At 43.9% G+C, this 26,663-nt stretch overlaps 1 protein-coding gene across 11 annotated transcripts in view; it reads left to right on the forward strand.

Annotated features, from left to right (window-relative positions):
• Positions 1-26,663, forward strand: part of TSNARE1 (t-SNARE domain containing 1) — a 688,236-nt gene that overhangs the window by 60,968 nt on the left and 600,605 nt on the right. For 10 of the 11 annotated variants that reach the window (XM_043507269.1, XM_043507264.1, XM_043507267.1 and 7 more), the window contains one exon: positions 14,051-14,123. The gene's annotated coding sequence lies outside the window, so the exon portion shown is untranslated. Of the gene's footprint in view, positions 1-14,050; positions 14,124-20,346; positions 20,409-26,663 lie in introns of those variants that run through there. The other variant, XM_043507261.1, reaches the window with a different exon arrangement.

A 26,663-nucleotide genomic window follows, 5' to 3' on the forward strand; every position in this document is an offset into this window, starting at 1 on the left:
GGGAGCTGGGTGTCTGGGTGCTGGAGACAGGTAACCTGCTGAGCTGTTTTCACTTAAAGCCTGCAGCTTTGGGGGCATGGCCCAGACCTGGGTCTGTGTTGCAGCAGGCTAGCATGTCTGGCTCAACAAGGCAGGGTTCTGGAGTCCCAAGCTGGCAGGGAAAACGGGCTCAGAGGTAATTTCAGCACATCAGGTGACAGTCCCAAGGGGATCTCTGTGACTGAACCCATCAAAGATGCTACCAGACTTGGATCATCAACTGATTTCCTCTAGGTCATCTCAGAGACACCAGATGACAGCAAATTTCAGCCCCTACAATGTAAGTTGGAATCCAGTGGGCGACCTGCAGGTGAAAAGGCCGCTGTCTCTTCCCATTAGGGATATGCAGTTGGGGAAGGCGACTGCATACTCTAATACAGTGGTTCTCACTATGGGGTGCACAGAGGAACATTCACAGGGGAACGTGACAGGGCCGGGGCCAGCCCTTATCAGGGGGCGGGAAGGGAGTGCCCTGTATTCAGCTGCCAGTGTTGCTCCGCCTCTAGGCCTAGCTTCTCCCTCTCTGTCCCCGGACCAGCTCTGTCTGCAGCCTTAGCTCCACTCTGGCCCCAGCCGGCTCTGCCCTCATTCCCTCTATCCCCAGACCATCTCTGATCTCAGCCGCAGCTCCACTCCATCCCTTGCTCTGCTGTAGTAGCTAGGGCAGGGCACGGGTGAGGTTTAATGTGAACTCCTTTTGATGTTGGGCAAGTTGCTTTTAACCTCTTTGCCTCGATTTTCCCATCTGTTAGTTGGGAATGATATTCCTTTCCTGCCTTGGAGGGGTGCTGGGGCTGAAGAAATGTTTGTGCGGTGGTTTGCAGAGAAATCCCTCTGTAAGAGTCAAGTGCTGTCCCGTTGTTATTTTCTGAGCTGCCTGGTTCTTCCAAGATTATAAAACAAGCAAAGAGGACCTTGTACTGCCTCTGTGGAGGTGTTGGAAAGCTGAGGGCAACAGCATGTCATCTGTCTTGTTAGTTTATCTCCCAGAAGGAAATATTTCCTCTCGTCTCCACAGAATCAACCTGCAAGGTTGTCTTACCCCCACTGCCCCAGTGAACCGGCCGCAAAGGGGCTAACTGTGACAAACTGACCAAGTGGGAACTTGCCTGCCAGCCAGCCAGCCTGGCTCTGTGACCTTTTCTAACCTGAAACCTTTGAAGAGCCAGTTATGAAATAAGAGCGAGCTCTCCCCCACCCCCAGAGACACATGCTCCTCACATAGAGCCGTGCCCCATGCTCCGAGTTAGAGGCTGCTCTGACTCCGCTAGCCGTGTGTAGAGAAGAGAGATGACATGACTCGCGCTGTTGATAATAGAAAAGGAGTACTTGTGGCACCTTAGAGACTAACAAATTTATTTGAGCATAAGCTTTCGTGAGCTACAGCTCACTTCATCGGATGCATCCGATGAAGTGAGCTGTAGCTCACGAAAGCTTATGCTCAAATAAATGTGTTAGTCTCTAGGGTGCCACAAGTACTCCTTTTCTTTTTGCGAATACAGACTAACACGGCTGCTACTCTGAAAGCTGTTGATAATAACGGCTTATTTGATCTCACTTCATTATATTTGATTGGAGCACAGAAAGTCCCATCTGTATTCATGAGCCAGTGAGTCTGCAGGGGGTGGGATTGGGGAGAGAAGCAACATTCATCCTTGCTATCAAACCCCATATTCCTTCAGCAGAGGAAAGCAGCTCGGCAGAGTTATGCTGAGGGCTGGGTGCACAGCTGTGCGTGTGAGGATGGAGCAAGGCTCTGAGGTCATGGGAGAACTTTTCACCTCTGTAGTAAGAGAAAGAAGGGTTAGGGAGCCCCTGTGCTGGCCTGGAAATTTGGGGCTGCTTCACGTTATCTGGGACCCCCTGAGATACAAGCCTTTTGCTTTGGAACAGCCTGGGCGAAACAGGTGTTTGTAAAGCTGTACAATCTTTTCCTCCCACCTTTTCTTTCATAGAGAAGCAGGGAAAGGTGACTCATTCCACCAGCCTACGAGGAAACTTTAATGAAGAAATGCATTTAAAAAACTCCTCCCATTTGGGGAGGATGGTGCTTCTGTCGTCTTTGGTTATGAGATAATAGCAGTCAGGCTGTTACTTTTTATTACTTTATTTTTAATTGTCAATTAGTGAAAATATTTTACTGTCCTCTTCTTGAATAATCTGCTGCCCATGTTGGGATCAGAGCTGAGTATTAAGATCATGATTTGGGTGTGTTTAATTTGCCTTATATTAATTGTCACATTGTCCTCTGAAAAGCCCTGAGGTGCCTCGTGGCCCAGCTCTGGGAATCTGGATGGGACCCGACTAGAGTTGCAGGGTAGTCGTGAATAGGTTTAGCTGTTGCGTCACCTTACAACTATATACGTTTCCCAAAAGTAATCAGAGCAAATGTAATGATTCCTCATTGGAATGGAGATGGCAGAAGATTGGCTTTCTTAGGGTGCTTAGTTTGGGGGTCAAAGCTTTTCATCTCTAGATGGCACATTCCCTTCTAACCAAAGTTAGTAGTGAACAAAAAGTTCCCATATAATGGGTGTTGGCTTGTGTGAAATGAATTCTGGAATCCACATCACAAAAATAGCTTATTTGGGACTTGAAAATTGTATCGCACCCCTGCTAGTGCAAGGATTGAACCCTACTATCCAGGATGAAACTTTTTTGTGTCACCACGCTTATTTCCTCTCTTCCTCCCATTCTCCACCAACCTCCCCCACCCCCCAAAACAAAAAAAAACCCAACCTCCCCACCCCCCCCCCAAAAACCCAGGCTCTCTCTAATTGAAAGGGATAAACGTTATGTTCTGTATAAATCTGGAGCCCCAGTTCCTCCTTACTGAAAGAGAGGAGGAGCATTCTCCTTCACCTCCTGACTGCTCTAGTTCAGGTGTATGTCTCCTCTACTCTACCCTTCCTTCATCTTTCTGGCTGCTGCAAAGGGTATGGCCCCTGTGCCCTATTCCTTTCCCAGCCTCTGTTTTGTAGATCCTCATCCCTCGTGACTTGCTCCACAGACTGCTTCTAATGCTACACACACTGCTGCCAATCAGCAGCACAGTTAAACAGACCTGATTCTGGTCCTTTTCACTGCTATCTGCAAGGTCCTGAATAGCCACATTCACTCTGTTGTAGCTTGGGACAGCTCTGAGCAGCAGCAGAAGCACTGGGTCTATCTGCCTGCAGGTTCATGAAGATAACACTGGCTCTCATAGATGCAGTTCACTTGAAAAGTTGTCATTGTAACTATAAGAGTTAGAGATCTCTAACTGCTACTTCTCCCCTCCTACGTGCCTGTTTCGCTTGTTTAAATGGAAGATTGTATCCTGCAGAAGTGGATGGCTTAGACCCTTACACTCACTACAGAAAGTCTGTCAATCACCACTGGTGAGTAAACTGCAATCAGACAGTGCTGTCTTCCAGCAGTATACTTTCTTGAAAGGAAGACAGTAAGAGAAAACACATTTATTTCACATAACAAAACCTTTGTCCACAAATGCTTTCCATTCATCATTTTTGGAATTCATATTTAAGGCAGAGAATGTGAGACAGTGCGTAAGTTAAGGGAAACAATATTACACATACCTGAAGAATGTTTGTTTTTTATCAGTTTTCAGGAGGAGTTCAGTTTGTGCTATAAAAAGGCTATACTTAGACGCAACTTTGCTTCTGTGCTTTTATACTGGATTGCTTGAAGTTGTAGTGTTGTACCTGTAAAGCCAGTAAACTCGTTAGCTTTCAAGGCATTCTATACAGATCAGGAGCAAATGTTGCAGCCTTTGAGACACTGTATATTAGTGTTCAGAACAGTGAGTGAGGAACTGGATGTGAATGTTCAGGCAGTGAGTAAATTCTGTCATGCTCTGGGACAACTGGGTCAGTGATTGAAGGGTGTTCTGGCAATATTCAGAATTTCATTTGGCTTTACTCGTTTTTCGCAACTTTAATTTACAAAGGTTTAATGGACCTTGATTGTAGTGTCATAATATAATTTGATGATGTGAACTGCCATATTTCTTTACCATAAGCTCTACATTTTGTTCACCTTTATTTAAATACAGAAAGGAAAATGTTTTCAGAGGGGGGTGAGGAGGGGAGAGAAACGTGGGGGTTTTGCTCTGAGGTTGAGCCCATCCATTTTTATCTCGTTATATATCATTTTTACCTAATGCTTTTATATTATTTGAACTGTGCTTGGTTTTTAGATTTGATGCAGAGATGAAGTTGCTATAACAACATGATGATTCACATAATTCCAGTGACAATCTGCTGGGGTTTATTTTTCGATCATGAAGACTTATATGGTTCTGATGGGGATTTCTACCTGTTTTCAGTTAGTATGCTGCATTGTTTTGCCTATGCAATTTTTTTGGGGTTACCACTGCTTATTATAATACCTGCCTGTTATACAGTGCTTTTCACCCCTAGTACTTCACGAAGGAGGTCAATATAATTACATTTTATAGATGGAGAAATCAAGGCACAGAGAGAAGTGCCTGGCTCAAGGTCATTTATCGGAGCAGTGGCAGGGCAGGGAATAGAACCTAGGCATCCTGAGTTCCAGTCTAGTAATCTATCTACTAGGCAAGGCTGCTTCTCCAGTTCCTTCTTGGAGCTGGAACTAAGTTGCTACAGGTTTTGACTTGCTTGTCACTGCCATTTTAAAAAAAAAACAAACCCAACCTTTGATTCTTCATTTGGGTCATGGAATCATGAAGATGTAGAGCTGGAAGGGATCTCAAGAGGTCATCTAGTGCAGCCCCCTGTGTTGAGGCAGGATTAACCATCCCGGGTGGAGTGTGTGCAACTCATTCTTAAAATCCTTGCGATCGGGATTCCACAACCTCCTTAGATAACCTGTTGTAGTGCTTAACTATCCTTGTAGTTGGAAGGCTTTTTCCTGATCTCTAACATGAATCTCCCTTGGTGCAAGTTAAACCAGTTGCTTCTTGTCCTACTTTCAGTGAACATGGAGAACTGTTGAGCACAGTCCACTTTATAAAAGCCATTAACATATTTGAAGGCTGTTATCAGGTCCTCCTCCCCAGCTTTACAAGCACCCAGTTATTGCACCCTTTTTGTTGTCTGTCTGGAGAATCTTCCTCCCAAAGGGGTGGTGTTACAGGGCCCATCCCCCCCGTTCAGAGAGATGTTCCTCCTTACCTTCTACTGTCTTAATCTCTGAAGCTTCCAGTGGGAAATTGACGGAATCAGTAATGTACCATTGACCAGCCTGAGCATTAAATTAGAGCCTCTTTATCATGTCCAACAAATGAAATACAGTTGACAATGTAAAAAGGTCCTGACTTTCTGTCCTGCCTAATTGTGTTGAATTACAATTGCATTCTGAAGGGAGAGCCTAAGAGGGGTCAGTGTAGCTTTAGATGGAATTGAAATTTGTAAATGACAAAAGAGGCGAGGGAAGCAGCAGACACGTAGCAATTAAGGCACTAACAGAAATACACCACGCTTTCGTATTATTCAGAGCCGAGTGCTCCATGCATTAGATTTCTGAGTGTATGTATGCACGCTGCTCTTGGTTGTGTTAGTGTTTGGGGTTAGTTTGAGGAAGCAGCCCCTGGAGCAGGAAGTACCCCAGTGGGTGTCACATGGCACTATTAGCCCATCATACAGCAAATGCTTCTGGCAGGGGGTGATAGTCAACATGATGTAGCTGTTCGTTCTTGCCTCTAATTTCTGTGGTCCTGTGGTGGTCAGAGCTGTCTGTTGCTGTCTCAGTAAAACCTGTGGCAGAGAACACAATCACTCATGTATCTATTTGTTTTCATGTCTTAGATAAGTGGCTCCTCCCACCTCTTCTTTTTGTCATCCACAGTTGTTGCACTTGCTCTGCCTTTCTAGGGCTAGTGTGCCTTGGTTGTACGTAGAAGAGATACAATTGATTATGCACAGATTCTCGGAGTCTGCAGAAGGGATAGGCTGACAATCAATCTGAAAAAGAGAAAGGTCATGTATTAACCTGTGCCAGGGAAACCCTACACAAAACTGAAAATCACTATTAGCAACACACAGCTGAGTGCAGTTATAGGCTTCTTCTGTCTTGTCAGTGTATTGGCAAATGATCATACTACAGACAAGGCGCTGACAAGTAGTATCAACAAAGCCAGTTTATTGCTTGGCAGACTATCAGACTGAGTTGGCAGCAACATGGTATTAAGCTTCAAACCAATCTAAAAGTCTATACATTGTGCTGTCCAGCTTATATGAGTGTGAGACCTGGATCTGGGACAGGCATCACATTAAGCTTCTAGATAAATTCAATTTACTACATCTGCGTGCCATGTTCTGCATCAAATAGAAAGATAAAGTTACCAATAATGAGGTTCTGGAGCTTAGTTATGCCTCAGGGATCAAAGCCATGCTCATTGCACTCCCATGACTTTGGGCTGGCCATGTGTTGAGGATGGCCAACACCAGAATGCCAAAGCAGTTGCTGCATGGGGAACTGAAAGTGGGCAACCGCATGTGTGGCGGCTAGAAGAAACACTTTAAGGACACACTGAAGCATCCCTTGAAAGGGTGCAATACTGGCGTTGGCAGCTGAGAATTGTCAGCAACAGATTGACCATGCTGGCGAACAGTAGTCAACAGTGGGGTTCCCCAGTTGGAGATTAATCACTGTATGGCTCTTGAGGCACAGAGGCTGAATCGTAAACAGTGGAGGACTCAGCAGGCACAGATTATAATCTCTTCTTCGACGTTGAGCTACCTATGCACTTCCTGCAGAAAGGACTGCCACTCACCCATTGGCTTCTTTAGCCTCATCCATACTCACAAGACCTAATACAATCAACAGGGTCATCTTTGGTCATACAGGACAACAACATGTATGCCTTATTGTATTTACGCATCCCAAGTAAAAATACTGCAAAAGTATCAGTACTGAAAAATAGATTCCAGTAAGATATTGATGATATGAGACTGTACCACAGTACCAGACTCGAGGCTTTTATAATATCATTGTAGGTAGGGCTGAAACATTTAGATGTCCATCTGCTGTTGTTTCCCCCTAGGTGGAGTTTTGATCCCTTGACCAAGCTGACAATCCAACCTGATTCCAAGTGATCTTATCCCTGGCATGGACTAGAATCCTCCTAGTGTGATATGCTTGACTCTGTGCTGAAGCTGAGGCTGGTAGGAATGACCTGGTTGGAATGCTGCTTCCGATCATGTCTATGCAGATGCTGTGGTGGAAGTGAAGATGCCCTTCTTTCTTCCCTTCCCTTAGAGCTGTGGCATTGCACAGTCTGCTAGCCTTGACCTGTAACTCCTATTATGGGCACTCCTGCTATCTCCGTGCCCGCTGCATCTGTCTGTCATCGATAACGTGCTGACCTGACAGTGGGTAGGCACTGCCATATTGATAGTTGAGGACAAAAGGTGGTTATGTCTTACCAAGCCATTGATGGGGCTCTTTTGGCAGTAGGGTAAATTCTCCTCTGAGTTATGTGAACCCTTTAACATCCCAAGGTAGACTGATGAAATGCGTGTCTGGCTACTATGGTGATAGGGGTGTCTTGATCTCAAACTGGAAGAGGTAATTGTTTGGAAATAGCGTAACCAACTCTCACACCTTCAGTCCCACCCCAGAAATATAGATCTTGAGTGTGGGAAGCCGAGTGCACTGAGCCAGAAAGTATCTGGGATAGTCCCATGCTTGTTGTAGAGGGCATGATACCATGAGCTAACCTGGAGGAATTCTCAACCCTTTGGACAGTGAATTTACCTTGAACAATCTGTTTTAGAGACTCCAACAGCAGTGTGAAAACCCTCTACTCCGAGTTCCAGCCCAGGGCCCTGTGGAATGCAGCTGTCTAGAGTGCCTCCTGCAACAGCTGTGCAAAAGCTACAACTCCCTGGGCTACTTCCCCATGGCCTCCTCCCAGCACCTTCTTTATCCTCACCATGGGACCTTCCTCCTGGTGTCTAATAATGCTTGTACACCTCAGTCCTCCAACAGTCCGCGTTCTCACTCTCAGCTCCTAGTGCCTCTTGCTCCCAGCTCTTTACACGCACACCACAAACTGAAGTGAGCTCCTTTTTAAAACCCAGGTGCCCTGATTAGCCTGCCTTAATTGATTCTAGCAGCTTCTTGATTGGCTGCAGGTGTTCTAATCAGCCCGTCTTAATTGTCTCCAGAAGGTTCCTGATTGTTCTGGAACCTTCCCTCTTCCCTTACCCAGGGAAAAGGGACCCACTTAGCCTAGGGCTAATATATCTGCCTTCTATTACTCTCCTATAGCCATCTGGCCCGACCCTGTCATACTATTTAGGCAAGGGATACCACACACTACAAACTGGAGGCCAATGTTAAGTGCATTGTCATTTGTTCATCCTGAAGTTGAACACTGGTTCCAAACAAGACCAGCAAATGCTCACTATCTTTCTGCAAGAAACTCAACTGACTGGCTAGATGTATGTGGTGCAACAGTGAAAGACTCAACGTTGAAAAAGTGAAGAACTCTCTCACCACATTCAAAAAATTTGCATACATGGCTGATGAATGCACCAATGCAAATGGTCATCAAGTATTAAGTCATTGTGTATGTTATCTTGATGTCAGTGGTAGGCCAGTACATGCGTTTCTAGATGTTCAAGTTATAGAAGACTGTCTGGCTGCATCTGTGACGACACACGTCTTAGAAGAGTTAAATGCTTGTCAATTGGACCCCAAACAGATGGCTGCTTGTGCATTTGATGGAGCTGCAAACTTCTCTGGAAGACATGGTGGAGCACAAGTTTTGCTCAGAGAAAAATGTAAGCCTAGTCTCTCCTATACACACTGCAGAGACCATCTACTCCAACTAGCACTAGTACGAGCTGCAGACTCTTCAAAAGACATTTAAGAAAGCTATAAATTTAATGCATTCATTGTATTCTTTTTTCAGCAAGATTCCAGAAGACTGAATATCTTCGAAAATATAGAAGGTACACTGGGACTGAAGTTCAAATTAGTCCAACCTGGGAAAATCCTCTGGCTTTCTAATGAGTGATCCTTGGCTGTTGTCTTAAAATTACTCCAGCCATTATTACTGGCTTTGGAAAGTATCTGCCAAGATGGGATGGATCTAAGTAGTGAGGCTGGTGGATTACTTTTGCTACTACGTTCAGAGAAGACTATTGCCATTCTGTCTCTTGTAAGTCTACTGTTGAAACCACTTGGGTCATTAAACAATGCCATCCAGGCATCTGCTACAACAGTAGTAGATCTTTGTCCAGCAATAGAAGCTACATTTGAATCAATCAGAGAGCTATCCATTGAAAAAGTACTGGAAGAAGGAAAGACTTCAGTCCGGAAGTTGACTAATGAAAGCATTTATATTGAATCCTTAAGTGAAGAGGACAACAAGTGTTTGTTAAGACAACTGAAAAAAGTACAGAGACTTGATTCTTAAAAATCTACAACAGTGACTTCTGGATTCTACTCAACCTCTACGTAGCTTTTACAGATCCCTGTCTTATAAAACGCCAACAGTTGAGTGGAGTGAGCAATGGAGTTGCCATGTGCTCAGGACAGAATAGAGAATTTGAACACAGAGTGGAATATCATATGACAAATGAATGAAGATTTGACTTCAACTTCTTTTTTATCATCACTAGTGGCTCGACCCGATCTTTATGCTTTGTTTCCTGGGCTGAAAGAAGTAGGAATTCATCTCTTGCTACTCCCAGTCACAACAGCTACAATTGAGCGTTCTTTTTCATCACTGAATAGAATTTTGTGTTTTGAAAGAAGTCTCCTTCTGCCTGATCATGTGAATAAACTAATGAGCATATCAATTGAAGGAATGGAAATACCGGACACACGAGAAGCCACCAAAGATGAATGCATTGCATTCAAGAAGTTCATTAACAGAGTTGTGCAAAATTATAACAAGAAACCAAAAAGGATGTAGCTGTCATGCTCCATAGAAGGCTTGAGTAGCCAACTTTAATTTGTGTGATGATTTTAAAATCTAAAAAAAAGGTCATGAAACATTTTTCAGTTTTTTTTCTATGGTGCCATACAGCCCACCTTCGCCCTCATGGTCTCACCCCTCATGGGCCCTGACCCCCTCTCCCCCCCGCCCATAAATATGAACACCACCACCTAATTTCAGTTCCCGAGGAAAACACTGGAAGGAGGTGTAAATAGTTTTTGAACAAGTGATTCACAGCTGGAGATTGAGTATCTTGAAGTTAAGTGCCATGAGCCAGCATGTGCCCTGACTCTTGCTCCCACGGTGCTAATGATGTCTGCTGGAGTTGCAGAGGGTGAAAGGGTAGGCATAGTCTGGCCAATTGCATGCAGTGGTGGTGTTCTGTTCTTGGAGATAAGTGTTACAACCTGGCTCCGTGCCCCACTGTATGGTCACTACTCCATTGGATCCCACATGCTTCCAAGCCACCTGAGTCTGGGTAGTCTAGTCTCTTCATCTAACTCTGGGACCCTAGGCTCAAATTGTGTGTGTGGCTGGTAGAGTCGGGGAGCTAACACTCATCAGGCACAGACAAGCCTTCCTCACAGTCAAGGCAGGTGATAGTGAGGTACCTCATAACCCTGGGTAGCCCTGGGAAACGTCATATCTGGGTTCAAGTCCCTGCTTTGCTACAGACTTCCTGGGAGACCTTGGCCAGGACACTTAGCTTCTTTGTGCCCCAGTTCTTCAACTCTAACATGGGGATAATAGCACTGCCCTGCCTCAAAGGGGTGTTGTGAGGATAAATACATTAAAGACTGTGAGGTGCTCAGATGATCCTGTTATGGGGGCCAGATAAGTACCTGTGGTAGGCAGTGGAAATTCAATTAGATTTTAAAATTCCTCTCTTTAGTAATTGAAGGTGTTGTTATTGACACAGGTAAAAGTTGCTATATTTTACATCTGGTTTATCTTGGCAGTGTGTCTGTGTGTGCCCCAGAGGCAACTTACGTGTGAGGAGGGTTGCTACATTTTTGCCAGGCATGGCTCGTGTGGCAAGTCAGGAGAATTCCAGTAGAACACACCAGGTAATATTCCAGATGGCAGCCTTGTTGAACGTGGTCTGACTAATAAAGGAGAAAGCTGTGTCCCCCTTGTTTGACCTCTCTATTAATATTGTGTTTCTGTGAGTCTGAATGGCATTTTCATTTCTAAGGGAGGGGATAAAGGAAAGCTGCCCACTTCCTGTGGGTCAAGTACATAACTCAGCAGGAGAACTGCTCATAAAACTGCATCATCATTACCAAGCCCTTGAGGATTTTTGCACCAGTGACTTCAGTGTGGCCTGATCTCTGAAATACATCAGTTAGTTTTGTTTTTCTGAATGCAGTGGCAATTCCTCTACCAACAGAGATTGATATCCTGTCTACTCCAGTGACTGGAGGCTTCAGGTGAAGTCCAGACCCATAATATTCCTCTGCTAACTGGGTGAATACACTTTGGGTTCCGAACATGGATGATTTCTTCCTGGCTCTCAGCTGGTGAGCCACGTGGACCCTGAAGCATGAGGATTGATCCTCTTTCTCGTTGTCGTCCCAGCATGTGTCACTGCGGATAGGCGCAGATTCTCAGCTGGTGTAAATTCATCATAGCTCTGTTGTCGTCAGTAAAGCTATTTTGCTGTAATTCAGCAGAGGTTTCAGTCTGCTGTTCTTTGTGTTTTGTCCTTTTTGTGACTCTTAGTAAGATGCCTCCATCGCATCCTGCCCTAACAAGTTCTCTGTGCCTGGTTTTTCAGGGCTGATGGGCATCCACAGCCCTTATTATTATCAGCTGGGATTGTGGGTGCTCAGCACTTTTGAAAATCAGACCTGTTCCCTTTTAAAAAAATGTATTTACTTCTATCCTATTAGGGTCCTAGAGTGATCTCTCCTTTCAAGGACTCTGTATAACTCGTTCTGTTTGGGAATTACCAACATCCTGTATTTCATTAACTAAACTGCACTTGCGATTTCTACCCTCTTGGCCCCCACCCATTCCCTTTCCTGTCTGACCCTATTACTAGGCTGAGCTCTTAAGGCTTCTGTCATATAATATACTAGCTCTTATCCTATTCTCATCACTGTCTATGTGGGCATCTTCCAGTTGCACATTAAGCAATGTGACTAACATCTGTTGTGGGTAGCTCGTTCTCTCTCTCATCTTTTCATGAAGGGGAGAGTTGTGTGTGCAGGGGAGTGTTTTGTTTGGGTTAGTTGGGTTTTCATTTTAAATGCATCTGCTCTCATGTGTTTGAGAAGGCAGGCTGGTGAAGTGTGCCTTGGAGAAGAAGGTGGGGACATTTGTCTTGGCCTGTTTTCTCGTGAATTTGTTCCAAACGTACCTCACTTTCTCCATCTGTAAAAGGGAGAGAATAGGACTTACCAGTTAGGGCTGGCTGAACATATTTTTGTCGACTTGTTTGAAAATTCAGAAACTTTAAACCAGTTCCATCTATCCTACTTCTAGTTTATTCCTGAGTAGACTGCGATCCTGCCACCATTCACATAGAACTCCTGGTCAGAGAGCGAGTGCGTGTTTTAGTGGATGGGGTCCTGAACCAAGAGTGGAGAGACCCGAGTTCTATTTCTGACTCTGCTACTGACCTGCAGTGTGACTTGGGGCAGATCCCTTCACTTCTCCTCACTGTATCTCTGTTTTTCCTCCTGCTCTTTTTCTGTTTTGTCTAAATAGACTGTGAACTTATGGGGGCACAGGTTGACTCTTCCCATGTGTCTACAAAGTATCTAGCTCAGGTCTCAGTTGGGGCTTCTAAGCAGTGCTGTAATAGAAATATTAATAATGGTTAATAATAATAGGCGTTTTAGCTGAATAACATTTGGTAGGGGAACTTAGTTCAGGTTTTAAGAGATCTCTGTGTGTGTGTGTGTGTGTGTGAGTTTATATAAATATAAGCTAGTGTGGTATTTATTACTGTAAAATTTAAAATGGAAAGAGCATTGGACTTGGGGAGGTTGTTCAGTATATGGACCAGAATCACCAAAGATGTTGCAAAACACCAGATGCTTCAGATTATGCTTCAGATTTGAATAAGTAAAGGACATTGCTATTCATTATTAAGCAAACATGGGAATTGGGATAGTTATCACGTAAAGACTTTTCATTTCTGAGAACAGATCGATGGCTAATGGGGAAAGGCATTTATTAGTATTTTCCAATTAAATCCAGTAAAAATAGTTCTTACAGCTATTGCAAGGGACCGTGGCATGTTAAGGACCCTCTGTTTACTGATGCAAAAGGCCATCTACTGTTGTCCGTTTGCTTGAGGATAGATGTGTTGGTAGCAAGTAGCCGCAGCACGCTATTGGATCTCTCAGAAACTGGTCAGTACCTGGTTGATACGAGACCACAGCAGAATCTGGTGGGAGACCTTCCGAGTGGTTGATTAGATAGTGCCTTTCCTTCTCTATCAGCACCCCACTAAGGCATTAGTGGTTTTGTGCTTCTGAAAATTCCATTGTTTGGATGAGAGAGAACTGAAGCCCTGGTAAGGTGCCAAAAAACATTGTAAACTGGCCAGTAGTTATAGAGGGAATCATCTGGGGCATGATCCAATGGGACTATTCACATGCTTAAAGCTACACATGTTCTGAAATGCTGCACCAGGGCCAGCACGCTCGGTACTTGGCAGGATTGAGGCCCTAAAGAAACCAGGCCGTTTCTTAAAAGCGATTGGTGGCAGTCGAGAAATCCCTTGAATTTTGTCCCTCACCCCTCAATACATAAACACACCTGGTAATCTGGAACATTTCTAAATCCCTTAACTCCTTCGTTTGTTTCCTCATCTTTAAAATGAGGATAACCCTCCATTATCTCAGAGAAGTTCTGATTAATGCGTGTAACGTGTGATGTAAGCAATAAGTGTTGCTTGGTTTTGTGCTCAGTCGTGATCTGCAGCACAAAGTACATGAGATGTTTCTGGAATCCAGAAGTCAAAGACATAGCGCAGCTGTGAAAGTATCTGTGTCTGAAAGCAGGGAATGTGGCATATTTCCCTCCACTCCAACACCGCTCAGCAATCTCTGTCTTTCATTCCAGATTGCACAGGATTCTTGTCTGACGGGGAGCACAGAATAAAAGCAACTCTACAGGACCTTGTCTCCAATATAAGGTAAGGGGGAAAGGTCTTGTCTATGGTTGGAGAGGTTGGTGTAAGTTGGGAGGTGGTGGAAATCTTGGACGTTGGTTGCACAGTCACGAACATTTTGCACATTTGGTCATACAGGATGGGTTGTTTTTGGTTCTTCATCACGCATATTTAGAGGCACAGCACTCTCTCTTTGGCTCAGGGTTTGCACAATGGGGCTGTGGTCTGTTGGAATATTAGGCTCTGAAACAAGATCCGTCCAGGCAGACGTTCTGTTCCTTGCAAGGCTCCCCACAGGCTCCAGGTAATGTTATTTTAAAGATGTTAAGCTGTGTCTAAACTAAGTGACATTTCAAATCATGTTAGCTAACATGATGAAAAAAACACCAGTTTACTCAGTCTGACCAGACTCTCAGCCATACTTGTCTCCCTCCTACTCCTGCATTCTTGTTGTCCCTACCACCTGACATAGCCCACCCCACCCCACAGGTCACTAGCTAGCAGAAGTGGGTCAAAAGCCGCACCCCTGCCTGCTGATCCTTGTTGGGGCTCTGCCTGTAGGACATGCATTTCATAGATCCTGTCTTAGTTTGCCCCAGAGTGGAAATGAGTCTTGTTCAGAGTGCATCTTAGTCTTGTCCCAGAGGGTGTATTCTACAGGATGTGTTTCCATATGCATTTCCAAATGTTTTTTACACTAGCTGGCTGATTCCTTCTGCTGCATTTCATTGGTAACGTATGTCCATCGGCCAATGTTTTGAAATTCGGTTGCTTGACGCTGAGCACCTAAAGTCAGCTAGAGCTACAGGTGCTCAGGAACTCTGAAAGTCAGGTCACTCAAATATAAACTTTGTGGGTGAACAATTAGGTTACCCCTGTGTGAAAAGTTTTGCCATTGGGTTTAAGTGATGTGAAATGGAAACTTGCGTGTAAAGTGCTCTAAGAGATGCCCTGATTTATGGTCTGTGGCTCTGCAGGTTTGTCCACTTGCACTTGCCAGGTCCATGCCACTCCAGTGTGTTCAAACCACTATCCTAACATCCGATGAAGTGAGCTGTAGCTCACAAAAGCTTATGCTCAAATAAATTTGTTAGTCTCTAAGGTGCCACAAGTACTCCTTCTTTTTTTTTTTTTTTTTTTTTTTTTTGCAAATACAGGCTAACACGGCTGCTACTCTGTTTCCTAACACTGGAAGACCGCGTACTTGCTAAAGTTACCTCGCTGGGCACTTGCCATCTGCTTCACTAGCACGTTTCACAATGAATAACTCCATTCTTGGCCGAGGGAGCACAAGCAAAGATCCATTCAGTGTGTACATAACTTTTCCTATAATCGCTGCTTTGTTCTCCCTTGCTTCCAGAATTCCTACACTTCAAGTTGTAGGAGGCAGCCCTTGATTTAAATAGCTGTCTTTTTCGTTAAGTAGCTTGGGCTAGTAACTAGCTAGTAACTGTGTGTTTCAGTGTTAGATCCCATAACTCCAGCATTGATAGGAGGGAGAGTAGGGTTTTGAATGGCAGTTTTTGCAGCCTGAATCCAGGCTTAACTTTAATGTAAATGATTTGTTCACTGTTTGACCTGAGAGTTTGTGACCCTTTACCAATCACACTGCTCTGCAGCTCTTGATTTGCCTTTCTTTGTTCCTTGGGAAGTGTGTGCAGGTTTGGGTTATTTTAGGGTTTGTTTTAGGACTGTTAGTCAGTTTGTGGGTGCCACTCTATTTTCTGCAACTTTACAGCAGGGACGTGGGAGCTGTAGACGGACTCCTGCTTTGATATCAGGAAAGTGGCTCTGTTCTGTATGAACGCTAATGGGCATGGAGACTTCAGCTCCCTGGTCTATCCAGGTTGGCAGGTCAGGGTAATAGAAGCTTGCAATGTTGTTTCCCCTCCTCTGTGGATAGAGAATTTCACTCTGTCCTCCTAGCACCAATTTTGCCTAAAAAAAACAAATGTAAAGATCTAGTGTTCTAAAGCCTCAGATCGCAGCCTGTCCCGGCAAGAGAGGCTATCAATGTTCAAATCACTTTCCCTTTTGTTGTGTAACCAGCCACCCCTGAAAAATAAATTTCCCTGTGTGGGCTCTCCCACTGGGTTGGTCATTCTCCAGTTCTGACTTGTTTTGGTACAAAATCTCCTTTGCAGCCTGAGGATTGAAAACTAGGTCATGCTGGAATGTGGCCTTGAGGAGTTGTAACTAACCCCTTTGCACTCGCTATAGACAAGCACATCGTGTTTAACATTGCAGACTTTTAGCAGTCAAGGGAATTAACCATTGGAGCAGTTTATCTAGGGATGTGCTGGAGCCTCCATCGCTTGGAGTCATTAAATCAGCATGCTGCATCTTGACCAGACGTTACGGGCTTGATGCAAGAATCACTGGGTGAAATTCCCCAGTCTGTTATACAGGATGTTGGACTAGGTGATCGTAATGGTCCCTTCTACCTTTAAATTCTATGCGTCATGTCAACTGGGATTGGGCCGTGGTTTACCTACACTCAGCTGATGCGATGTTAAACGTGACGGCCCGTCTGCACTGACTGCAATTGTGTGTAATATCATGTGCCCTGAGAGGGCTTGTTTATGCATCCTGTTTTGTGCCCGTTTCTGTGGTATCTGAGCACATTCTTATACTTTCTGCTTACACTGTGCCTGTCTGCTCCGTGCATTGCAGTGGAAGCCATGTTCAAGGTTCAGCCACCCACTCGGTGGGTCAAGGTCATGAGGAATGAATACAGGAACTTGTGGGAGGTTGTTCGGAGGTGGGAGGGGAGTTGCTCAAAGGCTGAGGGTATTATCATCTATGGCTTTGCCTCTGCCCAGGACCCTGCAGGAGGCAGCAGCCTGGATTCAGCATGCCCCTATAGTTTGAGACTGTGTCTCGACAACCCCTGCTGGGATGTTTACCTGCTGAAAACACTCTTCATAGCAAAACTAAAGATTCAAAATAGACAGATGTCTCGTGGTGCAGGGATTCTGAATATATCTAAATCTGAGTTGATGGTGTCCCTTTGAATCCTACCTAATTCAGCAAGGTTTAGCTCGCCATACTGGTAACCTTGCCCACCTTGGGACAGACACAGAGTGACCTCTGATCAAGCCAGATGAGTGTCAGACTGCTTTGCAGTGGGATTTGTAGCTTTCTTTCACACAGCTGCATTGTGTGATGCTTACCCTACTGATAGACTTCAGACTTGTTTTCTTTTTAACTTTGATACGTTACCAAAGGAATGGTACAAAAACTAGGGATCACCCAATGAAATTAATAGGCAGCAGGTTTAAAACAAAAGGAAGTATTTCTTCACACAACGCACAGTCAATCTATGGAACTCATTGCCAGAGGATATTGTGAAGGTCAAGACTAAAACATGGTTCAAAAAAGAACTAGATAAATTCATGGAGGATAGGTCTATTAGCTGGGATGGGTAGGGATAGTGACCCTAGCCTCTGTTTGCCAGAAGCTGGGAATGGGCGACGGGGATGGATCACTCAATGATTACCTGTTCTGTTCCTTCCCCCTAGGGCACTTGGCATTGGCCACTGTTGGAGGTCAGGCTACTGGGCTAGATGGACCTTTGGTCTGACCCAGTGTGGCCGTTCTTATGTTCTTTTGTAGGTTGTGTACTGGCTGCTCTTGCCTCTTTTAGACTGAAGCATGCTGGTTCAGAGTTCATGTTTTACTGCAGCATGCTCAAAATATTGCCCTCTCCCAGAGCATGCTAAAGTAAATGAAAAATTTGAGACAACAGCCATGCTCTGCATCTGACCTCATTGCCATGTGTTTCATGCGATAGTCACATAAACACCACCCTATATCGGAAATCTACTGACTGCTATTCCTACCTACATGCCTCTAGCTTTCATCCAGATCACACCACACGATCCATTGTCTACAGCCAAGCTCTACGATATAACCGCATTTGTTCCAACCCCTCTGACAGAGACAAACACCTGCAAGATCTCTATCATGCACTCTTACAACTACAATACCCACCTGCTGAAGTGAAGAAACAGATTGACAGAGCCAGAAGAGTACCCAGAAGTCACCTACTACAGGACAGGCCCCACAAAGAAAATAACAGAACGCCACTAGCCATCGCCTTCAGCCCCCAACTAAAACCTCTCCAACGCATCATCAAGGATCTACAGCCTATCCAGAAAGGACGACCCATCACTCTCACAGATCTTGGAAGATGGACCAGTCCTTGCTTACAGACAGCCCCCCAACCTGATGCAAATACTCACCAGCAACCACACACCACACAACAGAACCACTAACCCAGGAAGTTATCCTTGCAACAAAGCCCGTTGCCAACTCTGTCCACATATCTATTCAGGGGACACCATCATAGGGCCTAATCACATCAGCCACACTATCAGAGGCTCGTTCATCTGCGCATCTACCAATGTGATATATGCCATCATGTGCCAGCAATGCCCCTCTGTCATGTACATTGGTCAATGTACTGGATCGTCTCTATGTAAAAGAATAAATGGACACAAATCAGACGTCAAGAATTATAACATTCAAAAACTAGTCGGAGAACGCTTCAATCTCTCCGGTCACACAGTTACAGACCTGAGAGTGGCTATCCTTCAACAAAAAAACTTCAAAAACAGACTCCATCGAGAGACTGCTGAATTGGAATTAATTTGCAAACTGGATACAATTAACTTAGGCTTGAATAGAGACTGGGAGTGGATGGGTCATTACATAAAGTAAAACTATTTCCCCATGTTATTTCTTCCCCCACCCCACCCCCCACTGTTCCTCAAATGTTCTTGTTAACTGCTGGAAATGGCTCACCTTGATTATCATCACAAAAGTTCTTCCTCCTTCCCCCCTCTCCTTCTTACTAATAATAGCTCATCTTAAGTGATCACTCTCCTTATAGTGTGTATGATAAAACCCATTGTTTCATGTTCTCTGTGTGTGTATATAAATCTCCCCACTGTATTTTCCACCGAATGCATCTGATGAAGTGAGCTGTAGCTCACGAAAGCTTATGCTCAAATAAATTTGTTAGTTTCTAAGGTGCCACAAGTACTCCTTTTCTTTTTTTCATGTTAGTGCTTGTCATGGGGAGACATGTCATCTTTTTATCAAGATCCTCTGATCTTTTTTTCAGAGTAGCAGCCATGTTAGTCTTTAACCGCAAAAAGAAAAGGAGTACTTGTTGCACCTTAGAGACTAACAAATGATCTTTGTGTGTGTTTGTGAATTAAGCCACTCACATTCACTGCTAGTGAGGTAGTATCAGAATCTCTCTTTTATAGATAGGACAACTAAGGAATGGAAAGGTTTCTTGCGCCAAATCATACAGCAGGTCTGTCGCAGAACTCAAACTTCCTGACTCGCAGTTTTAACCACCAGATCATTCCTCTTTCACCACTGCTACATCCTCAGAGCTGGCCAGTATATCCCCACTCTTTGTGGGACTAGTTCCCTAGACAGTATTTCAAAAGCACTGTAGGATGTTTGGGTGCACGTTGGTGCTTGCCGATATTGCGTTCTTCACAATATTCCTTGGGGTATTTTTAATTAAAAATGTGATGCCACCAAATGGCCGAATTGTGTGTTGCTGGGTTCCCTCTGCTGCACCTAGTTCCTGCAATGTGCTTCCCTGTGTTTTAAACATGCATAATTGCAGTTAAATAAAATAATCACCATCCCCCCGGAAATAAGTGTGGGACCATTCCTAACAAAAATGTCTGAAGAGCGAACCTTGAATGTAATGTTGATTCAATGGACTTGAATGTCCAGTTTGGTAGGATCTCTCTTCACTGTTCTAATTCTCTCTGGCCTTTAAGGAGATGCTGCCCTGAGCTGTCTAAATTGCATCTCTTTTTAAAATATTTTCTCTCTTAATTCTTTGAAATAACCATCTGGAAGCTGGAAAATGCCACATCGTTCTGCACCGGCTTGGATGTCTCGCTTTCTCATTTGGGTAACTTTATTTTAGACTTCCCGCTGTTTCTGGCAGAGCTCAAAATTAATGTGGCTTAAAAACTTCCTTGTTTGAGTATAAGCTTTGATGCCTTGGCTCTGGGAAGTAGTGTAACTGCTGTTGAAGCAGCAGCAGAGGGTGCAGGAGAGCACAGAGGTGCCTGCCTCAGTGTCCTGAATGAGATTATCTCTGCGACATTGGAGGTAAAATGTAAAGGAGCTGGTCATCCTGTTCGCTGGTGTGATTCATTGGTCTGTAGCTAACACCAACTAGTATCCCATCTTGTGCTTTGTCTGCTGTGAGATTGATCCATGAAGCATTCAAGATAATTTTCTGCTGTGTTATTAGTGACTCGGAAACACGTAATGCCATATTTGACATAGAGTGCCACTCCTCCTCCCCTTTTGCCCACTTCGTCCTTCCTAGATAGGTTATAACCATTGATTGTAACATTCCATTCATGCACATCATCCCACCACATTCCAGTAATACCAACTAGATTGACTTTATCCTCATAAATGATTAATTCCAATTCCTCTTGTTTATTACCCAGGCTCCTAGCAGTGATGTATAGGCAATTAAAGAATTACTTCTCTTCCTGACTTTTGGTTTGTTGGTTAGTTTTTTTCTCAACATCTCGATTTTGGTGTGTAATAAATAAGTTTTCATATGTTCCCTCTTTTTACCCTCCGCTTTTGTTATTAGTTTAACGCCCTCCTGATTGCTCTAGGCCGCCTGCCCTCAAGGAGATTGCTTCCCCCTCAGTAGAAGGGGAACCACTCCAAACTGTACAGCCCTCTCTCCTGGTAGAAGGTGGACCAATGTTTCACAAAACCCACACCCTCTGCCCTTCACCACTTACCTAGCCAGCTGTTCACTTCCAGAAGCTTCTCTCTCCCTTCGCTCGTGGGACAGGAAGTATCTCGGAGAAGATTGCTTGGATATTCTTCTTCTTCAGCATGCTTCTGAGTTCCCTGAAGTCATCTATTAGCTTTGAGAGACACTTCTCATGTTATATATCCCTGTCTGTGGGAAAAGAGGTGCTGAGGGAAGGGTGAATTTGTTTTGATGAATGGCAAGGGCATACAGGTCAATTGAAAGCTGTGATTGCTAAGGGCAAATTTTGGATGTCTTTGTCTAAAAGATCTAGTCAAACTCACTCAAACGTTGTGGGCTCAATGCTGGAATCACTGAATGAAGTGCTATGGCCTGTGCTATGCAGGTGGTTGGACAAGATCGTAGTGATATCTTGTGGCCTTGAAAACATCTGACGCTGTGAAAACACATCTCCTCCCCAGCCTTCTCCTGCCGTGCCGTGGTCTACTACTCCAGTGTGGACTTGCTGTGGCATCTGTGCTTGGTAAGCACAGGAACCTTTCCCCCATTTTCCCACCCCTCCCCTGCCATCTCTAAGTCTGGATACTTGGGATTGAGGGGGAGGAATTAGCCCCACGTAAATTGCTTTTTAATGTGTCTGTATTTTTGGGTGTTTGGAACTGGACTAAATATTCATGACTAAAAATAAAATAAAATAAAAAATCCAAGTTTTTCCATTGCCTGGTGTGGAATCCTCTCTTCTGGGTCTTAAAGCCACAGTCGATGTATGGCGACCTACGTCATAATTTCCTCCATGGTGGGAATTACCATGTGAAATTCTCTGGCCTGTAGTTCGCAGAAGGAGGGCAGACTGGATAATCTTAATGCTGCCTTAAAATCTATGAATCTTCTTGTGAGTTGCACATGAGCCTGGCATGTGGCAGGAGAGATGTTGTTAGCAGTGCTGTCTGGAGCAGACAGTTCTCAGCATAGATGAGCATATTTTGTTCTGTCTGCCTGGCCAGGCTTAGTTTTTCCTCCTCCATAATCTTTGGCTATTGTGCGTTTTGGAGGCTTCCCTTTGACAAGGGCAGGTCTCTGAGCAAGCTTTGGAGGGCAGCCAGCATATTCCTATCAGCTTGTGCATCAAACTCTTGTGAGGATTTTTGTAAGAGAGACTGATCCTTCAGACACTACCGTTAATGCAGTGTGGAAAGGAGAGGCTTTGGGTTGCTTTTACTTTTAAGGATGTGAACAGCTGAATTGATTGGTAGCTGAATGGGTAGCAGTCCTTGAACCTGATTGCCTGCAAAGCTGGGATCACTACAGAAACGAAATGAGAATCCTCCTTCTCTTTTTGAGTTTTCTGTCCTAAAGGAGAGAATTTGGGGTGAGATAGTGATGTAGTCAGGGTTTTGAGTTGTGGATCACATGGTTGCACATCTTACTGCAGTTTTAGCATAGAATTTAATGGTGGCTGCAGATCACAGCAGAGGAGCCAAAGGATCGTAAAATATATTTGAGGGTTCCACACAAATGGCAACCAGAACCCAAAGGATATTTCCCATCTAACAAGACAGGAAAGCTGTGGTGTAATACGAGAGATTCTAATCACATCTTAAAAGAAAGTAAATCCAACCTTTCCTTTAGTAACTGGTCATTTTTTTTTTAAATTTCAAAAATTCAATGCAAATTGAGAAGTTTTGATGGAATTTTCCTAATTTTCCCCTTCCATCTTTCAACCGGCTCCATTCTATAGTGAGAAAATAGCTTTAAAAAAGTCAGGTGAGTTATACAACAAAAAGGCTGGCTGATTAAATGGTAGCTGTTAGTGAGACACACAAGCACCATTTGCAGCTAGTAGTAGTGAATCAGTGAGTGATGGCTATTTCTCAGAGGGGTGTTGCAAATTCATCTCCATGACAGCTGCTATTTGTATTTGCTCATAACTGCCCCAGCTCTTGCTTCGGGATTAAAACTATCCAGGGTGGAAGTGAGTTCTTTAGGAATCTTGGGCAAAATTCATGAACTGTTCAAATTAGGAAGAAATTCACTTTGCCCATGTGTTATTTGTGTACAATCCGTTTGATAGTCCACTTCTGACCCCTGCCCCAAATAGGCTGAGGTTTAAAATTATTATTTTGTCTATTATGGTTGCAACCAGATGTCTCAAATGGGATCTGGGCACCTTTGTATTAGGCATTTTATGAACACAGAATAAACTACACATGTGACTAGTTCTCAATGATGAGAAGTTGCTTGATAAGTTAGGGGGAGGGTGAAAATAATTGTAAAAGCCTGATAGGCAACAACTTAACTAAAAAGCTTGTGGCATTAAAGAATCTTGTTCTTTCCACCATTTAGAACAAACCTGTTGTCAAGCTCTAGGCATTTTTACAATAAAAACAGCATTGTGCATCAGCCACAGCTAAGTTAACCAAGGTGAACAAAAAACCTCCCTTGCCAAACAAGAACCTGCAGCTGCAGGCTTTGTTTATGGAGAGGATTGAATTTAAAAATCGTCTGGGATGTGCCAAACAACCCCAGAGTGCCAGCTAAGGAAGGGGAGATTGTTTTTATTCTCTTTCTGCCTCTTAAACTAAAACAGGGAGTATGCGAATGAGTGTGTATGTATGTATAATAAAAACGATAATGCAGCATTCAGGCTGAACATTTGCATATCACACAAAATAGTCAGGAAAAACTTAATTTGAGGTTCCAGTCATCAGTCTTACTTGGCTATGTGAACATAAGTAATAATGTAGACTCCTGGTGAGACCATTAAATGCCTGATCCTGCAAGCCGCTAACTGTCCTCGGCTCCACTGAAACCAGCCTTGCTTGAGGACGTGCAGCGCCTCACAGGATCAGGCACTTGGTTTTGGGGAGTCTAACAAGATAACAAATCTGATTTTCCATAGCTCCTTTTTACTGCAGGAGGAGCTCTGAGTGCTCAGCACCTCTGCAAATCAGACACCAGCTATTTCAAGTTGGGCACCAAAAAATAATAGCCCTAATTATCTAACTTAATATGAGCTATATGCAGAGCAACCTTGTGTAGGAACCTTTTCATTTCCTGGATCGGTGCTCAAGCTTGCTTCCTTATTAATGCACTTGTTGCATTTAATATATATGCAGCTGTTGAAGGCTCCAGGCCTGCAGTCTGCTGCATGGTGGGACCCCATTGACTTGACTGGGACTTCACCCAGTGGTGTGTGGAGTGGCTTGCAGAGCTGGGGCCACACGTAATGTGAATGTTCGCTGTAGGTTCTGATAAGAAAGGAAACATTTTTGAGCCTGAACTATATGGCAGTCCTCGTACTTCTTAAAAAACTATTCTGCTGGTAAAGGTCATCATAAGGTGACAGGCAAATATCTCTCCCCCTCCAAACTTCCCCCAGTAAAGGCACTGTGTGCAAGGGAATGAGCCATGGAACAGCACTTTCCCCAGTTGACCCTGACAATTTCCATCCACTCATCCAGTAGTGACAGTCTTTCTGTCCCATCACAGTGTCCCACAACAGTTGGTCCAGGAGCTTCTCCTCTGCAGTGCATGTTTCCTGAAACAGCCTTTCTGTATCTCCCTGCCTCACTGGCTCTGCATCTTTTTTCAAATATCATCTGAAAGTGTGTCTCTCCTCCTCTGCCCTTGCCTCCATAAATAATAGCAGAGGGAAGAGTGAAATTAACTTGGAGAAGCTTTTTGATAGTTTGTATGTCAGACGCTATATAAACTAGTTATATTGGATTGCATTGCTCTCCACTTCAGTGCCGCCATTGATTGCTCACTGTCTCTCGGCCCATTAGTGCCATTTGGTATTTCTCTTTCCTTCAGCCAGCGCTTTTTCTTTTCTTCCTAGTTAATGAAATCGAAGGAGCGCTGCACTCAAACCCTGTCTTCAGCCAGTTCTCTTCTCCCTGATCCTCCCTCTGTCTCCGGAGTAGCTTTCGTCTCTTATTCTTGCCACTTCCTGGTCGACACATCAGATAATTCGCAGAGTAGTTCGGTTGTCCTGCCAGTTGGCAAAGGTCATCGCTCATTGAAAGCTTTGGTTATAGGACCATTGTTTGTTATGTGTGTTACAGTAGATAGAACAAAACATGTAGGGATTGGCCAAAAGATGACAAAGAGGGGAGGTCATGGTGGGGGAGCAAATAATTCAAAGGATGCAAAGCCCCAGGTTTGAGAGGAATCCATTAGGGTGGGCTAGGAGAGATGGGATAAAACTGAGCAAAAGAATACTTAAGACTGAATATCAGGAAAGCCTACTTAAGAGCTGTTAGACTGGAGAAGTTTCCTAAAGAACATGATGGAAGCACCATTGCTTTGATGGTATACGACTAGCTTGGACAAAGTATCAGAAAACACAAGCAGAACAGTATGGTACTGACAGGGGTAGGTGGATGAACTGATCTGATTGTTCTCCTCCTCCCCCATCTCTTAATTTCTTTGATTAGAGGCGCCAATGTAGCTCGGTGCCATATACACCGAGTGTCATTGTGTATATAATGCCGAAGGAAAATAATGCTTGGCTTGCTACAGGGCTGATTGCTCTAGATGTGCCCATCAGTAACAAAGACAAAATGCCAGCCTTGAAAAGTTTATAAACTAAATTAGGGAGGTCATGATGAAAGAGGAAGGGAAACGTCCAAAAACAAGGGGAAAGGGAGAGGGCCTGTAGGGTAGACAGTTATTTATAAAAAAAATCAGGTCATTTAGTTTGTTTAATTATAACGGAAGGATAGGAGAGAAAGTTAGATTGTGATCAGAGGAGTTGGCTCATGAAATTGAGGGGATAAACAATTCTCTCTCTCAAAAATTGAGCACATTTTGGAATTGTTTGCAGCATGGAACTGCTCCTAAACAGTTACAGGACCAGAGATGGGTAAAGCTTCTATTTTTTCATAATTAATCTTGAAGTCTGAATGGCTTTCCAAATCTGTCACACAGTTAAATCAAATTTGGAAATGCTACTATAGGGTTTAAGTGTCAAATGGTTTCATCTGAGTATTATTCTGTGTTCTTTGCCACAAACATTGACCTCTGTTTAGCTCTTTATTTTTATTAGAAACTGAACAGGAATTCTTTCTTGTACCTGCTCCTGCTTTTGTCGAAAGAATTAAAAAATACACACAACACTGCTTTGCTTTATTTTTATCTGGAGCCTGGAATAACAAGTGGTGGTGCTGGCCAGAAGAGATTTGCATGGGCAGAAATTTATGTTGGAGTGGAAGAATGCATATTATTTTGCCTGGTTCTAGCCAGTAGGTTTCCACATTTCCCTGAGCACAACAAATTTGTTGAAATTACAACACCTGTGAAAACCTGACCACACCCGAGATAGTGTAGCTTTGTATCTGTTTTTCTTTTGTGATCATTAATGTGACTTGTAACTTTGTTCCCATTTCTAGCTGTAGAAATACTTTGCTTTGGATTTAAAAAGTAAACACGAAAACACTAAATTGATAGGTTTCTTCTGATTGATGTAAGGCTAAAGAAAACAGATCAATTTGTTTTTAAAACCTCTAGAGACAAAACAAGTCTTAAAGCTATGAGGAGGAGGGGAGAATAGGGTTTTTAGATACTTCATAGCTTTGCTGGTTGGTGCTATTGGCTCATTCCTGACTAAAGCCAGGCCTGTTTGTTTCTCGTCCCTGTTGTCTCATTTCGTCTCATCCACTACAACTGCAGTATGCAAATAGTTGAGTAAGGGAAGGATGATTTGCACTCCCACCATACAATAATGAGTTATTCATAGTTAGCAATGGATGAAATGCCGGGTAAAGGAGGAGGTATGGAGA

Source organism: Dermochelys coriacea, chromosome 2, assembly GCF_009764565.3.
Source record: "Dermochelys coriacea isolate rDerCor1 chromosome 2, rDerCor1.pri.v4, whole genome shotgun sequence".
NCBI lineage: Eukaryota > Metazoa > Chordata > Testudines > Dermochelyidae > Dermochelys > Dermochelys coriacea.